Genomic DNA, 18,265 nt, shown 5'->3' on the forward strand with positions numbered 1-18,265 from the left:
TGTGCAGCACCACCTCTGCAGATGTTGGCGAGTCTGGCGAGCTACCCGTGCCGCCCTCCTTTGAACCAAGGAACAGAATCAACAGCTAGCTGATCGTCGGAGGACGCCCGCACCCACCTACACACCAGGGCAAAAGGTATGGCTCTCCCCGAGATTCGTCGCTGTCCACACTGAGTCTAAGAAACTTGCACCCACCTTCATTGGACCCTTTACTGTCGAGGCTATAGTTAACCCAGTCTCGATCCGGTTACAACTCCCACGTAGCATGCGTATCCACAATGTGTTCCATGTATCTCAGTTGAAGCCACACCTGTCCAGTCCTCTGTGCCCTCCTTCCAGACCCCCGCCACCCGCCCAGCTCATTGATGGCCAGCCCGCATATTCTATCACGCGCATCATGGACTCACGGCGCCTAGGGTCCCTAGGTCGGCTATCCTTCACCCAGGTATGGTCCGGGATTTCCATCGCGCTCATCCGGACAACCCTGGTGGGTCGCCTGGAGGCTCCCGTTGAGGGGGAGGTACTGTCATGGTTCTCAAGATCTGGAGAGGTCGTGGTGTGTGTTTTTTGTCTTCGCCTCTCCCACCAGGGTGGAACTGGACCTTGATTCCCCTTTGCTCCAGTCATAATTCAGCACTTCTGTTGTAGTAACATCATCTTGTGAATATGTCATGAAACTTCAGTTCTTCCATTGTGCAGAAATCAGAACGAAATCCATCAGAGTGGAGACAGGAAGCAGGTCACAGACTGACAGCAGGTCAAAAACACAAGTAACAGATCACTGTCAGTTCCATCAAAGATCACACAGACATGAACAAACACACCCACCTGTTCCTCTTTGCTGTTTATCATCACCAGATCAGCTCCTTTATCCTGACAGTCTCTCCTGCTGTCAGACCAAGTTTTCCTCTCAGTGGATTTAAAGTAACAGCTGCTTCCAAATCTCATCCATCGATCAGGACACTTCTCTTAAAGTCAAACACATGTTTTAAAGACAGACTTTGTGTCATGTTGTATCACATTAATAAGATCTCTGATTTCAGTCTTTAGTCAAAAATCTTTGGTCCCTGTCATTTTCCCTGTAAATCCTTCATTTAAACTCAGGTTTTCTGTCTTATTCATAATTAACTGAAACTTACATTTATACAGAAAAACTGTTACACAGCATCAAACATTTAGGATTCAAAATAAAGACACAATCAGGTTATCACTGTGTAATACTGATGTTTTCTATTAGTTATTCAAACTTTATTACCTTCTATCTTCTCCTTCAGCTTCTTCACTTCTTCCTGTAGCTGACTGTGGTTTTTACTCAGTTCATCATAACTGCTCTGTAACTGACTGTTACTCCAACCATCTGAAATATTTCAGTGAAACCAAAATAAATTGAGTGAAACATTGAACAGAAATAATCTTCTTCCTCTGCATTGTCAAATATATCAGTAAGAGTCAGAAACTTGTGTAGCCATTGTTCTTTAACATGTCCTGTGGGTGGAGGTGTTAGAACTACAGGAAATCTGATGAGCTAAATATGTATCAACTGTGAACAAAAACCACTGACAAGATTCAAAATAATTGTGCTTCAGTGTGGTGGAAGAAGGTGAAGAATCAAACAGCATTTTTACACCTGTAGTCAGAGATGTTATCTATATGCTTTGAAAGAATAGATTCTGACTCATGTGACATGTGCCTGTTCTCACTGGAAACATGTCTTTTTACATTCAGTCAAAAGCTGCTCTGAGGCTTCAACACTTCCTCTTTCTGCTTATTTATAATTAATAAATGGTTCTTCCTGCAGCTTCCAGGAACTCCTGTTACAGTTTTTCCTGCTTTCAGATGTCCTTTTGCAGGGGTCTCTGTTCTCACATCATAGCCACGGTGTTCAATGCTCGATTTCATTGCCACCAAACATTACAGCACGATTCACTTTCTAATTTTGAACTCCAGCTGTTTGAGTTACATCTGAACTCTGCTGCGCCTTTGTTGTGTGCCCTCATATACCGTCCTCCCAGGTTTTATAAGGATTTTATCAGAGAGTTTTCAGATTTTATGGCTCGAATTGTTCTTTAATTTGACAGTTTTTTAATCCTTAGCTTAGGATATTAACATCCATGTCTGCTGTGACTCTAAACTTCTGGTCAAGGACTTTTTAAATATTATTAACTCTTTTAACCTGACCCAGTGGGTTACCGGTCCCACGCATGAAAAGGTCCGACACTAGACTTGGTGCTTTCCCACGGGCTGGATGTGTGCATTACAGAAATATTTGAGTTGCGCATCTCCTTTCATTTTCCTATGTTATTCACTCTAACGCTGCGCTGCTTGGTAGATAAGCCTTGCGCCCCAGTGTGCAAAAAGCGAGCGCTTAGTGCTCTAACAGCGCTCGCTTTTTCTGCTGCCTTCATGGACTCTGGAACAATGAACTCCAACTGTAAAAGTGTTGAGGACCTTTCGGACATTCTTCATTATACCTGCACTCATATCTTGGGCTCTATTGCTCCGTCTCGGACTGTGCACGCTAAGCAATTATCAGAGCCATGTTTGAATGAACATACGCGCTCCTTCAGACGTGACTACAGACGCGCTGAAAGGAGATGGAAAAAGGACAGATTGCACGTCTCTCTACAGATTTTGAGGACTCATCTCTGCTTACCAAGAAGCTGTAAAAACTGCAAAGACACAGTTTGTCTCAAACTTAGTGTCAGTAAACAGTCACAGGCCTCAGATCATCACACTGCCCCTCTGATTGTCTCCCCCCAGGCTTGCTTAAAAACACTTTTAATACTGTTGGGCCTTTTATCCTGAGATTAATTAGTACGTCCCTTGCTACAGGCTGTGTCCCATCATGCTTTAAACAAGCTGTAGTTCAGCCTCTTCTTAAAAAACATGTCTCCTACAGGATCCAATTTAAAATTTTACTTTTTGTTTATAAGTCGCTTTACGCCAGAACTCCTTCTTACCTGTCTGAGCTCCTTTCTGTTTATGCTCCAGGTAAAAATATGAGGTCTAGCTCAAAATTAATGCTGTCCATCCCACGGACCAATCGCAAACCCCTAGAGCCTTCTCTGTGGCTGTCATGGCTGTGTGCAGGCAGGCACGGAGAAAGGACCCAAAATGCAGGACTCGGAGGCAGACATGGACTCAAAAACGCACAGCTTTATTGCTGGATAGCAACAGAACAGAACTAACCAAAACTGAGAAAAATAGAAAATAAACTAAGCAGGCTGGCAGACAGAACACACAGTAACCTGAGGGTTGAAGACATTAACGACACCGAGTAGGGGAAGACACAGACACTAAATACAAGAGGTGAACGGAGTGAAGAGGAAACAGCTGGGAGACACGGCTGACACTGATTACACTGACGAGACAGGGAGAGCACAAAGCTGAACGCACTGACATAGGACACAGACCTACAAAATAAAACAGGAAGCACACGACAGACAGAGACACAGACGCAGACTCATAAGCAGGCATAAAGGCATCATGGACAGACAGAAGACTAAGCACAGGCAACCTAAACTAAACATGAGGGCAAGATAACGAAACCCAAACCAGAAATAATCATAATCATCACCAGATAGCTTGAAGAAACAGAATACAATCACAATCAAAACAGCATCACCCGAGAATAAGAACTAATCCATAATGCAGAGATAAACCAAAACCTAAGGAACTCAAAATGCTGGGTCGAACCGACCCAGGACCGTGACAGTGGCAGGTCCCAGACTTTGGAATAGTCTCCCCCTAAATATTGGATCTGCACAAACACTTGATCAGTTTAAATCACTACTAAAGACACATTTTTATGCCCTGGTTTTAACACACTATGACCCAAACATTTTGGTCTTATTTTATTAGTCCTAGTTATTGTTTTAATTCTTTTATTGTCCTATCATTGTTTTACATTGTTATTATTTGTCAGTGGCAAGACATTTTTAAACATTGAAAGAATACAGAAACAGTCAGAGTTTTGTTCAGAGAACTACGTGCGCACGGGTGAGTGATCGGGTGATACTCACACCGAGGCTTTGCAGTCAGCTTTATTTATACATCGTAGCATTCTCTGTTTTTTCAGACTGTAACAGACAATCTGGGCATGTATGGGACACAGTGTGTGTGTGTGTGTGTGTGAGTGTATTGTCTATCTCGAGGAAAACAGAAGCCAGTTGGGTCCTGTTTCCAAGGGTGTCTGCAAGATACTTCTACAGGAGTCAGCGATTACTGCAGGGCTCATGTGTATGTGTGTGAGAAGAAGCAAAGACAAAACATAAAGATATGTGAACACTATGTGCTTTTCAAGCCTTTCTTAACATAAGCATATGAGTATCAGGCCTTTCTTAACAGAAGCATATGAGTAAATGGAACATTATAAGGAAAACTGAGTAAATGAAACATTAAAAGGGAAAATGTATCAAAAAGGAAAAACATCATAAAATCACAAAATCTCTTAACATTCCCTGCTGTTGTTCATATATATTTATGTACGTCAACTACTAGTTACTTGCAGAAGCATTTTCAACTAGAGTATCATTTTATGAAAACATATATGGTCAGCTTTATTGGGATTACACAGTCAGTGAGTAAAAATCATCTTCTTCAACTTGTACCTCTTCTTGAGCTTGTTCATTTTGAGATAATGCAACATAAGCTTGCAATCTTACAGTAAACATTTTGCTTATCATACTCCGAATACAAGGCAGTACACATGTGGAAAATAAGCAAAGTAGCAAAAGGAGCATTCCAACGCATGTTAGTCCTTTTGTAAGTAATGACTTCCATGACCCGCTAAGCAGCCATGTGAGCCAGTCCTCTGTGTTTTGCGTGTAATCTTGCTGCTGTACTCGTCTGAGCTGACGTAGCGTGTTCAGTGTGTCAGACAAGTTGGTGGAATGCACATTATCAGGTGTTTTGCATTAAGAGGCATGTGCGAACAGATGTAATAGTTTCTGTCTCTTGTGGAGTTTTACACATAACGGTACCAGGCATTGTTCATCCATGGGTGGTTGTGATCTTGTGTCATGTCGTCTGGATGTATTGTGTCATGTGTCAATCTTGTCCTTCTTCTTCTGAAATCAGCGACAGCAGTCCCAACAGAATTGTGACACTGGCCACCAGAACGAGTAGGGTCTTCATGATGACCGAACACACCTGGTCCTGTGAGTGAGTAGACTAGGGGCGAGAAGAACAAGGGCGGGATTTACCCAAACAGCCCTCTCTCCACCTCCCAGATCACTAACAGGCAGGGGTGCTGGCGTGTTAGTGTTGACTGTCGCTCACTTTTTTTACAGTGGCTCTGATGAATCCAGGAGGGTCGTTCAGCAATTTTGCAGGCTGTTGGTGTGGCCAGGAGGACTTGGTAGGGTCCTTCCCACCTCGGGGAGCTCCACTTTTTCCTCTGGAGCACTTTTATCAGGATCCAATCTCCTGGTTTCAACCTGGAAGAGACTGGAAGAGAATCATCTGGCAGTTGATTGTTCAAAACTATTTCTTTGTTTTCTAACAGTTTTGTCATCCATTCTGCTAGTTTTGTTTCTCTTATGGATTTGTCTATCGGTTCACTTGTAATAGGTACTCTGCGGGTGATATGAGAAGTGATGTTTTATACTGAAGCCCAGTGCTTCAGAGACTTTTGATATTACTTCATTTACGAAGTGTGTAGCACAATAGACAATTCAATCAAGACCTTGAGCCATAAACAGACCTCACGCACAGACATTGTTTTCATAACCGGACAATTTTAGACCTTGTTCCTTAAATCTACATAAATATCCTCTGGGTGACATTAAACACATTTTAAGTAATCAATTGCTTCTCATAAAAATTATGTATTGGGATGTTTGTGTGCAGCATTTTGCATATCAGCATAAGCATTTGCGAGCAAAGCATTCTTCATTGCATAAGCGTGTGTGTGTGCCATTTCTCCCTCTATCAACGAGTGCACATGTGTTCATGTGTATATTTCACTTCATTCTGAATCGGTATATATAGATGTGTGTGTGTTCATCACTTTCCTGTTCTGGTGTTCTGGGTAAACCACAGCCTGAAGCGTGCCCTGGGGTCCTGCCCTCCTCCTTTTCAGTCCGCTTGCCACCATTGCTGCTGTTCAAAGTTCAGTCTGTCCTGGTTCTGACCCCAATTGGGACAGTCCTTTTCTCCAGTGTCCATGCTCACCGCAGGTGAAAACTGCATCTTCTTCTGTGTTTTGTCCATTCGACCTCAGTTGCTCCTCCTGTCTCTGGCACGCCCTTTTTGCTGCCGTGTTGGTCCATCACTGTCCTGCACAGTGTTAATGCAGAATTGTTAAGGTCAGCATTCTTTTGCTCGGCCTTACTTGTCATTCGGCTTGGCAGGCGTCTCGTCACAGCTCTGTCAGCTGAAGCTGTCTGGGAATTTTCCACCGTGTAGTGAAACGGGCCTTGGTTTTAACACTCTCCGTCTCCGCTGCATAAAATCGCTTTTCTGCAGCCCTGTTGACATTTTCAGGAAATTGTTGTTGTAAGTCCAGCTGCTGCAGCATTTGGTCAGGGTCACGTCGAAGGTGGTAGAGGGGAGAGCAGGAGTCCAGGTCAGCCTCGGCTTTCAGGGCCGGCAAAGCAGCCTGTATTTAAACATAAAGAGAAGAAAAAACAAAACAAAACAAAAACAAACAGAAGTGTACGAACAGGAAAATTATGTTGTGCTGGCTGTGATACAAAGAGAGGGGAGAAACACCGGGCAGGCCCTGTGTCAGCCTTCCCCCTTTTTTCCTTTTTTTTTCCTCTCACGATGTAATCAACTGATAACCCACCAAGTTGACAGGACAACACAGGTAGATATTTAAATTCTTAAGATCATGTTTAAAAGCACAAAAAGGAATTTTCCTTCCGTCAGTAATCACATGTGTCGTTCAATCAGCAGAAAACATCTCACAATTTGACTTTTAACCACTAAAATTGTTGTTTAATCACTGGTTGGTCATACCAGTCTCTTTATTTTCTTTTTGAAGTTTAATTGTTGTCCTGCAACCCAGAGGGTTTATTTGTTAGTAATAGATAAACTTCATCATTTAACAACAGGTGTATATTAATTTTTGCTGCTTTAACCTTGCTGGAAAATCTTCACGTGTTCATGAGTGTAAGCTGTTTTTTCATTGCGTTTGTAGGCAGGTTAATTTTAACTTTTCCTCAAACAAGGCATTTCTCTAACAGTTGCCCTTCACTCGCGTGTGCTAAGAAAGGCAAATGTGCTTGTAGTAGTTGTGAGATTATATCACATTATACTTGTAAACAAAATGAGTGAATCATGATACTGCTGTAGGCCACATCATACTTCTTGTTTAATCAGTATTTAGTTTCAGTTTGCATCACACCTCCCAATTGAAAGAATGTGAAAATCACCAGATCTATTAGATAGGTGTGTATTATCCTATACTGCTGATTTACTGTGAGTGAGTTACACTGTTTCATGACATTTCATAACGCTGAGTTATGAAAATAGTATTGTGTTCAGAGAGTAGGGGCCTCCCTTTTTTCTTTCTTTTTTTTTTTCCCTTTGTGATAGTAAAAAGAACAGAGCACATGCCACGGGAGCGTCACCCCCACCTTTGGTGGAGGCAGAAAAACAGGGAGCCAAGGTCATAACTCAGGCTCACAAAGAGTCAGAAAAAATGTGAATGCTTAGTTTTGTGGCTGTGGCGCATTTTGTATGGCTTCTTTTCTTTGTTTAGTAGCTTTCTGCCTTCACCTGAGAGGGTGTGCCCTAAGCATGTGACTTCAGGTCTCCATGATTGGAGTTTATTTAAAAATAAATAAGATGATTTCATTTATTGCTCGCAGATCATGCACTAGCAGTATTAGCTGTCTTCATCACTTAAACAAAACATCACTCTTTGTTTTATTATTATTATTATTACTATTATTTTAAATTCTCCTTTCTCAAAAACGGAAAATGCAATTGTAGTTGTTCCTTGCTGAGAAACACAAAATTACACTTCAAACAAAAAACAGACAACCCAGCTCTCAGCTGGCTCTGGACTTATCATCATCAAGGACGCATAGTGAGAGCTACTTCAGAAGTTACAGTACTCATCACTCAGGCAACATTTCAAAAAACAAAAGAAACAACAAACAACATTCAGCACACTACACAGAGAACGACAACAAGACACAACTGAAGATGTTGTTCTTGTTTGTTCTCCTTGAATTTTAGAATAAAGTTATTACATCTGCATTAGTAAATCATATGCCTAATCATTATGTGCCACTGTGATCCACAAGTATGATCACTGATTTATTCATTTTTCAACCCAACAAAACAAAAAACAAAACAAAACAAAAACAAGTTACTGATGGCTTGAACGCTTTACACGCGAGTCAGGATGCAAAAAGGCTGCTGCCAAAGACAAATCAGAAGCATGGGGGAAACAACTGAGCTCACAGACAGCTTCATGTTTGAGCTTTAATAGCTCTGTTTCACTCCCTCTGATGTGTTCTTATGCAGCTCCTGCTCTAAAAAATGTGTAACCTGCTCATCGGCTTAGCAGTGACCATATATTTAATTCAGCTTCACAATTGTGTGGCCTTAGCTGTTGTATAAAGGGTGTTTAGTTGTTAGTATAGGTGTGCTCTATATCTCAACAATGTCTCATCTAGGATGACAGGTTTTCAAGCAGGTCAAGCGTCTCTATGCACTTGATTAGATTTGGTATTTTCTTCATCTCATATATCATTATACTGAGTTTGAGCAAACCTTAAGCTTGATTCAGACTACTTTTAACAATAGTATATTACAATATACTACTATACTACAAATATACAATCGTCTATTATAATATTTCATATATATATTTTATTATGTATCCATCGAGGGCTGGGGGTGATCTGCAGTTTCACCCCCACCCAAGCTGGAGACACACTTTCTTTGGCTGAACAATGACACAGCCATAATATACCTTATGCATCTCTCTCTTTTTTACTTATATCTGCTTGGAGGGTTTCTTTTAATTTAGTCAATGTGGAGGGGCTACATTTTTTCCTCCCATGTGGGACATTTAGTTTACTTTTGGATTTGTTGCCCATTTCTAAGTTTGTTTAGTCGATGCAATACTTATATTTTATATTTTATTTATACTGCCAGCACACACTGTGAGACGTTCTGGTACTAGAGTCAGAGGAGGTTATTAAGTCAGCCTTCTACCCTGAACTAAATTCAGGGCGGACTTAATTTTACGCGTTGACGCGCAACCTGTTCTCCTTCTCACCATCCAGTACTCACAGGAAAACAATAGGAGTAGTGCAGGAGCCTAGAGCTCCTATTCAATGAAGCACTTACTCCTCAACAAACATTCAGCAAACAGTTAGCGCGCTTAGAGAAAATCCTATTTTTATTTGACACTCTCGTTTCTCTGGCTACCAACCTTTATTTTTGTTGCAGATTGAGCCTCTCAGGGCATGTTAATCCGTCTTACACAGGCGAGCGTGGCTACCAACCTTTTTTTATGCTGCGGATTCAGCCTCCCAGGGCGTGTTAATCCGTCTTACGCAGGCGAGCGTGAGATACACTGGCTACCAACCCTTTTTTATGTTGCGAAACAGGCCCCCACAGGGCAGGTTGTTTCGTCTTACACGGGCGAGCATATTACATAGGACACGTCTGTCCTTTTCCTTTTCAGTCCACACAGGACCCTTCTACTTCGAGCAGTGTCAAACTAAAATCGATTATTCAACGCAAAGTGTTTCTGGCTGCTTTATATTCACCTTCAATGTTGCGCTGTGTTCTTTTTCCCGGCGTCACCGAGAACCTGGCGTCGTGGACCTGTATAAGACACTGGCCAGTAGGCGAATGTACACCCTGGGCTTTTCCTCGCTTCGCTAGAAACGGTGGTTGCAGTGCAGGTAGTCACGACGTCAGGATCCGGTGGCTCCGTCTGTGAATAGTTAGATGATACAATAATATCAATAAACTATCCGGCTCGAAGGACCAATTAAATGTCAGTGGCAAGACATTTTTAAACATTGAAAGAATACAGAAACAGTCAGAGTTTTGTTCAGAGAACTACGTGCGCACGGGTGAGTGATCGGGTGATACTCACACCGAGGCTTTGCAGTCAGCTTTATTTATACATCGTAGCATTCTCTGTTTTTTCAGACTGTAACAGACAATCTGGGCATGTATGGGACACAGTGTGTGTGTGTGTGTGTGTGAGTGTATTGTCTATCTCGAGGAAAACAGAAGCCAGTTGGGTCCTGTTTCCAAGGGTGTCTGCAAGATACTTCTACAGGAGTCAGCGATTACTGCAGGGCTCATGTGTATGTGTGTGAGAAGAAGCAAAGACAAAACATAAAGATATGTGAACACTATGTGCTTTTCAAGCCTTTCTTAACATAAGCATATGAGTATCAGGCCTTTCTTAACAGAAGCATATGAGTAAATGGAACATTATAAGGAAAACTGAGTAAATGAAACATTAAAAGGGAAAATGTATCAAAAAGGAAAAACATCATAAAATCACAAAATCTCTTAACATTATTGTTTTACATTATTTCTTTTTAATGGCATTTTTATATTGTTAAGCACTTTGTGCAGCATCATCTGTCTTATAAATTTGACCTTGACCTTGACCAGGGCAAAAGGTCAGCTGAAGATCATCAACAGAATTTAAATATAAAATTAATATATTTTTTTAAATCCAACCATCAGCAGCTGCTGGAAGTTTTCTCTGTATTGTTCTGTTGTTGTGATTTGGCGCTTTATATAAATAAAATTGAACTGAATTAAATCCTCCCATCATATAAATGGAACTAGCATTAGCTTATTAGCTAGCCGCTTCATACACCAAGTGAACTAACTAGTCGCACAATGTCAAACGGCCACTGTCTAACGTAGAGTGACTGCACCTGCATCAGTCTGCAGCAGATGCTGCTGCCTGTCTGCTTTGTTGATATAATCACAGAATCACCGTGTTGAGTGAAGAGTTAGAAGGAACAACAAGAACATTCACTCCACCTCCACAACACACACAAGATATGAGCCAGGAATCATGCACACAGACACACACCTGCTAATCAGTGCTAAGTAACAGACTCATGAAATACTAGAAGCTCAGTCAGCAAAACAAACTTGTTGGTCAGGCTGTAGCACACAGCAGCTCATATTATTGATCAGAGAATTCCATTTAAAATGCCACCGTACAGTTTTTATGAAGAGGGAAACTATCCTTAGAGACCAAAACTCATTTAGTCCTGAATGCAAACATGTTTTTAATGCTGGAAAGGTGCTCATTTTAACATGGGAGACTGTGGGGACTGACTCGCTTTCAGCATCAGCCTCCAGTGGTCATTAAAGGAACTGCAGTTTTTGGTACTTCTGTGTTGGCTTCATGTACTTCCTGTATTTGCTGTGGCAGAAGGACACGTTCTGGTTGTGAAGCTGCATGTTTGTTGGCTGCTGGGATTCAGTATCAGTCATACATTCATTTGCAGGAGAAGTTCAGAGGTTGTATCTTATCTTACAGCATATGGACAGGATGATGATCCCAGCTAACATCAGGAGGCACAGCACTCTTAGAGCCAGTGTAGCACATCTGAAAGAGCCCTTCTGGACTGAAGGAGGATTCTGAGTCTGTGGTCCTGTTAGAAAGCAGTGTGGATGTTGGTTTGTGCTTATTTCCTGTCACTCTGTGTTTAATAGACCTGTGGTTGTGGTTGTATCAGCTTAGCTTCATTATAAGTCCGGTTTCCAAAAAACAAGGAAATATAACATCTGTACTGTGACTAAAGTAACCAACGTGGGAAAACATGTAAACTACAAAGTTTCATACAGTACATGGAGAAACAGATGTTTGATAGGCTGCAGTTATTGAGCATTAAAAACTGACTATAACTAACTGGAATTAAATTTATTTTCATAAATTACTTACCTCCTTGCTGTGACTGAAAATCATCATAACTTTCTCTGATCTCATCTGCACTCTCGTAGGTGTTCACCTCCCTCTGCTCCCACTCTGCTCCGTCCTCCTTTCTGCTGTATCTCACCTTCTTTGATAGATGTGGTTTGGCATTAATATCTGAGGACATCTTGAGAGGACTGAGACGCTGAGCAGGAGTTTAAACTGTACTCTAACAGTCCTGCAGTACTGACCCTGGTAGATATAGGGCTATGCTGTACTCTTGGTGTTTCTTGTCCAGCCTTCTGTCTGCTTTCTGACAGGAAGAAGCTTTGAGGAAGTGGCAGCATTCAAAGAATCACAGACCCAAATTTTTATTTCATTAATATGCATAAAAACCTCCAGTGTGCCTGAACACACAAATGGAACATTTGATTCTATGTATATTTGCAAAGACACTCGGTCAAAATATTTGCATGAAACAAAAATAATTTCATTTTTCTTTGTTTAACAAAAGGTGAGCTCGTGGTGAAACAAACCACAACCACATTCATACCTCTTGCTCACAGTGTGCACAAAGCAGGAAATGTGTCTTTGTCAGTGACACTTTTTACTGTTGCCTGATAGAAAAACATGTTAAACTGTCCATTAATAATATTACATTCTCATATAATATGAGGCTTTATTCACTCAGCGTCACAGCCCAACAAAGTTACAGCCACCTCAAAGAAAGCTTCACTAATAACAGTGAACAGCAGCTAACAGAGGCTAACCACGGCTAACAGCAGCACAAACAGCAGCATTACCAACAGTTCAGCATATCTTCAAACCTCAGTATTGCTGAGCTTCACTGAATCATATCAGACTCCTTTTACAAAGTTTTATAACCTTTTCCAGAGTAAATACAGATTGATGCTTATAACTCATTGACAGCTGAGGAAAACAGTGGAGTGACAGCCTTCTACAGATAGGTAAAAACTGGGGCAGATCTGGTCCAACCAGTGGTTGAAGCACGCAGGCTTTGGTCTCTCTATAACTGTCATGGTCCTGGGTCATTTGACCCAGTGTTTTGCATTATCCTGTGTTTTGGTCCTTTTGTACTATGTATAAAGTTCACTTTGTCTTTAGTTTATGCTATAGAGTGTAGTTATCCTGTTTTGAGTTTCTTGTGTTTTCTGTTTGTTCCCTAGTTATTTAGTGGCCTCCCTCCTGTTTGCCATTTCGCGTCTCCCTCTGTGTCTTTATAGTGTGTGTCCTCTTATGCTTGTTGCTGGCTCATCTGTGTTATCTCCCCGTGTCTCCCTGCGTCTCCTTTTAAGGTTTCAGGTTAGTTGTGTTAGGTTTTTCCAGTATAGGTTATCTTTAGGTTCTGCTCATACCATCTCCTCTTCTGTTTGTATTTCCACCATTTAAATAAAGCTCACTCACATCTTAAGCCATGCCTGCATCTTGGGTCCTAATTCTCACCCACCACACTGCCTGCCCCAGCAAGCCGTTACAATAACATGTTTGTCATATAGCAGCCACTTAAGCTATAGTTGTGCAGTTATAGTCAAATAACTATGAGGGGTCAGAAGCAACCATAGAACATTTACTCAACAAGACAGAAGACGTTGCCAAAAGGCTGTACTAAAAATAAAGATTTCCTTTGAGTAGGTCACTCACACTACTTTCAGCCAGAGATTATAATAACTCATAATTAAATGGAGAGAGGTGTATAAACACATAGTGAGTGAAAGAGATGACTAAAGAAGAAACAGAGCCTAGACCTAATGCAGCCTAACTAAGGGAGGATTCAGGGTCACCTGATCCATCCCTAACTATATGCTAGATACCATATCTAGCATGGTGGTTAGATACCCATGGCCTTGTACAATAACCTCAGTTTGATCAGAATTAAGAAGCAGAAAGTTAGAGGTTCGCATCCGTAAGGGAGATGAATTGAAAAAAGCATTCAGTACTCATCTGGGTCACTTTGAGTATCTTGTAATGCCTTTCGGCCTCACCAATGCTCCAACAGTGTTTTCATGCAATAGTGAACAATGTACTCAGAGACTGTTTTAACCACTTTGTGTTTGGCTATCCTCCAAGTACATTCCGTTGTGAAACAAAAAACTGGCACCTAGTTTCATTGGTACCTTTGAAATTCAATGTGTCAGCCCAGTGACTGTCCAATTAAATCTCCCTCTCAACATGAAAGTTCACATTGTGCCCCATGTTTTGGGTTTGGGGTTTGCTCTTTAACAATTCATGCCACCTACATGAGCACTGTATGGGATTTTGAAGAAATCGTCTGGGGATTTTCTTGGAGTTCTGCATTTGGGTCCTCTCATTGCCTTCAATGTCTGATTCTTCTATGTCTGTTTAGTTTCTTTCTGAGTTGTACAGCTTTTAAAATTTGAATTTTGAACAGGAAGTAGCAGCAGACAGAACCAGAAAGACAGAGGGGCAACTTATGCATTGTGGTTAGCAGACCTTTTAATGAGAGCACATTTGAAATTTTAAAAAGCTAAAAGCTTATTTATAAACATAGATTTTAACTGGCTGTCACAACACAGAAACAGAAAGTAACTCAGCAGCAATAATCTGCATATAATGCCTTTTTCATGAGCCTTACTGGCTTCATGATTCTGTACACGTCATAAGTACATAGAAGCACATGAGTGTCACAGGAAATATAAGGTTGGAAACTGTGTCACTGGTGTGTTTCCCCTCAGCACAGACTGGCCACCACAGCCTCGTCAGTTCACGCACTTTTTTTCCAGCACACACATGAAATGTTGCCCTGTTGAGCCCGACTGAGGGAACGCCATTTTTTAATAATGTTTAATTCCAGCTTTTCCCAACCAATCCACAGTGTGTGTATCCACTTACTGCATGTGTTCCCAGGTCATGGTAATTTACCAAAATAGAGATGCAGTCACTCTGTTTTAAACTGAAGCTCCCTCAATAACTCGGAATCATCTTTAGTAAGAATTGGGAGCCCTCCCGTCTCTTCCACACCTCCTTGTGACAGTTATGTCTTAGAAGTGAAGTTGAAACATTTTGTGACTAAAAATAACATGAAACCATTTTTAGATGTTTAAGCCTCTTTCAGCATTTAAATTTGGATTCCATAATTCAAGGTTTTTAAATATGTGGATGTGCAATATTTTCGTTTAATATTAATATTTCATATCATCATTAAATGTCACCACAGGGGGCAGCATAGAGCCAGAGAGTTTTAATGTAGCTGTTCACCCCTATATTAAGAAACAAGAAGACTGATGATGTTACAGTGTAGGTAGGAAGCAAACCCAAACGCAGGATTCTTCTGAGAGAAAACAGAATTTATTTACAGTGAAAAGTAACAGGCAAATATATACAAGTCCCGTCACTGTGGCTACCCAAGGTGATCTCCTCCACAATCTCCACACAGTGCTCATGTCCGCTCCTGTGGAAACACAATCCTCTCCCGATTCCTCGTGAGGGTAAATACAAAGAGTAAACAAGGGAGTCCTTCTCAAGCGAGGTTTTCAAAAAACTAGTCACAACTTTACCAACAAGGTAAACTCAACGATCTAGCGTTGACTGGAACTCAGCCACACTCTTAAATAGGACACTCCTGTAGAGGGTAATCAGCTGCAGCTGATGGCGGCTGACGAGCCGCAGGTGTGGCTGCCTCCAGCAAGGAAACACTTCCAGGTCATCTGATCACCCAGTACCCAAAACTTCTGGGAGCGCGAGTGTACACATAGACTGTGCCCAAATACAAGGGAAGGATGCTTCAGCTGTCATATTTGGAGACAATGACCTCACAGCATTGCGACAAAGGCTGTCTGAATTTGAAGAGTCCTCCAAATGTGGCGACAAATGTGTCCTTGTTCTCCCCGAATTTCAAGGATAGGTGGGGTGTATCCTTCGTGTCCTACCATATCCCAGGATTCATTGTGGGCCATACAGGAGATTTTTTTTTATAACGATGGTGGTCGAAGCGGGAGAGGAATACACTTTCAAATGTAAGTATATGAAAATCTGGTGGTACAAAAGTTAAATTTTTATAGTGGTTGTGTTTTTAAGCTTTAAGCATCTGCATAGACATGTTTTTTTTAATATAATTAAAATAATCGTAAACTAGCTTGTATGGTGGGTCCCGCGTTTTTTCCATGTATTGCCGCTTAAATACAGCTAATTTTGTTTTCTTGAATTAACCTTTTTGTGATATATTTTAGGGAACAAAGAGCAAACAGCTCAATTTATTAAAATGAGGAGATAACGATCACCTCTTCACTGGGGTGAAGAATTGGGCCACTTTGGCATGGAGGTACAAGAATAAGTAAATTTACACATCATATTCATATGAGTACGGTATTCTTGTATTCTGTTTGGTTCCCTGGGTATTTAATAGGGTTCCCTCGTGTAGTTTCCCTCTGTGTCTCCCTTTGTGTAACTGTGTTTATATTGTGATGTTAGTTCTGGTGACCTGCGTTCCGTGTTTTCCTCACCCTGTCATGTGCTGCTCCTTGTTCTCTCTCTCTCCCTCCAGGTTGCCTCTGCGTACGTGCTGTGTTGCATGGAAGGTTCGCGTCTGGTGTCAGCACTTTCAGTTTCTGTGTCTTTCCCATCCTGTCATGTGTAATTATCCTCAGCTGTGTTCCCCGTGTGCTTCCATTTCCCTCATTAACTTCTGTGTATTTATGTCAGAGTCTCCCTCTGTTCCGTGTCGCGTCATCCCTCATAGCTGTGTGTGATTCTCCCTGTGTCTCCTTTTTTTTTAAATTTTCAACATCAGCTCCTTAATAATATCAATAATATACACGATACACCAAATTGTTCCTTTTGGCTCTATTGTGGCCATTTTTGGCCAATTGAAACCCATTATAACCACCTTTTTTGAGTCCTTGTTATTGACAGTACTAAATCATGCAATTTAGGTAAAATTCCTTTCATTCTAAACTCAACACATGAAAATTGTAGTTTTTAATGTTTTTTACCAAATTACATCGTTTACCCATTTTTGGCATAACAAGCAATTTCATGTAATATTCCGAGTTTCTAGCAGCGGCCTTTGATGGCTTACCACACTCCAATGGACCAAAAGAATGAAACAATTTTGACATAGGTTTGATCTTAAGTATCTAATAGTTTGTGTTTGTGCATGACATTGCAGCACAAACATGTATTTGCAAGATAGACTGGAATAATAATAATAAATAATAATAATAAATTTTATTTATGAGCACCTTTTAAGTCACCCAAGGACACTTTACAATAGGATAAAACACATAGTAAAAGAATGGCAAAATAAGAACAATAAAACAAAAGCACAAGATTAACAATTAAAGATTAACAGAAATTAACAAACAGTGGATTCACAGTGAATATGCAGATTTGAACAGATGAGTTTTGAGTTGGGATTGAAACTGGGGGAGAGAACCAATGTTTCTTATATCTGGGGGTAGACAGTTCCACAGCCTGGGAGCAGAGCAGCTGAAAGCTCTGCTTCCCATGGTGGTGAGGCGGAAGGAAGGTACAGCAAGCTGGATAGAAGAAGAAGATCGAAGTGAACGGGCAGAACAGGTAGTGGTTAACAGGTCAGAAAGGTAAGGAGGAGCGAGGTTATGAATGGCCTTGAAGGTGAGCAGAAGAAGTTTGTATATTATTCGGAATTTCACAGGGAGCCAGTGAAGTTCCTGAAGAACAGGGGTGATGTGCTGGTAGGAGGGGTTCTGGTGATAATGCGAGCAGCAGAGTTCTGAACCAGTTGAAGCTTATGGAGGGATTTTTGGGGGAGACCATGCAAGAGAGAATTGCAGTAGTCAATACGGGAGGTAACAAGACTGTGGACAAGAATGGACGTAGACTGGGTGGAAAGAGAAGGAAGTAATCTGTTACTATTGCGTAGGTGGAAGTAGGCAGAACGGGTGAGATTACTGATGTGAGATTTATAGGAAAGTGAACTGTCTAGGATGACACCAAGGCTCTTAACCTGAGGAGAAGGGAAAACTGTGGAGTTATCGATGGTGAGTGAGAAATGGTTCGCCTTCAAAAGGTTGGATTTGGCGCCAATAAGGAGGATCTCAGTTTTATCCTCATTGAGCTTTAGAAAATTAGAGGTAAACCAGGATTTTAACTCGGATAGACATTCTGAAAAGGAGGAAGGTGGGAGGGAGGAATCAGGTCTGCAAGAGAGATATAACTGGGTGTCATCAGCAAAACAGTGAAACTGGAGATCAAATTTGCAGAAAATGGTACCTAGAGGGAGGATGTATATTATGAAGAGAAGAGGGCCTAAGACTGAGCCTTGGGGTACACCAGAGGTGACGGGGAATAGACGAGAGCGGAATGATCTTAGTTGAATAAACTGGAAACGGTCGAGGAGATATGATTGAAACCAGGCGAGGGGTGTGTCAGAGATGC

General features: G+C 41.3%; 1 long non-coding RNA gene across 1 annotated transcript; it reads right to left on the bottom strand.

The window, feature by feature from the left end:
• Positions 1-3,971: 3,971 nt before the first annotated feature.
• LOC134619812 (uncharacterized) lies at positions 3,972-10,469 on the bottom strand. The gene is made up of 2 exons (XR_010092056.1): positions 9,738-10,469; positions 3,972-5,448 (listed from the first exon to the last, which is right to left on the bottom strand). It is a non-coding gene; the product is annotated as an uncharacterized LOC134619812 (long non-coding RNA).
• Positions 10,470-18,265: the final 7,796 nt, after the last annotated feature.

Source organism: Pelmatolapia mariae, linkage group LG22 (assembly GCF_036321145.2).
Source record: "Pelmatolapia mariae isolate MD_Pm_ZW linkage group LG22, Pm_UMD_F_2, whole genome shotgun sequence".
Lineage (NCBI taxonomy): Eukaryota > Metazoa > Chordata > Actinopteri > Cichliformes > Cichlidae > Pelmatolapia > Pelmatolapia mariae.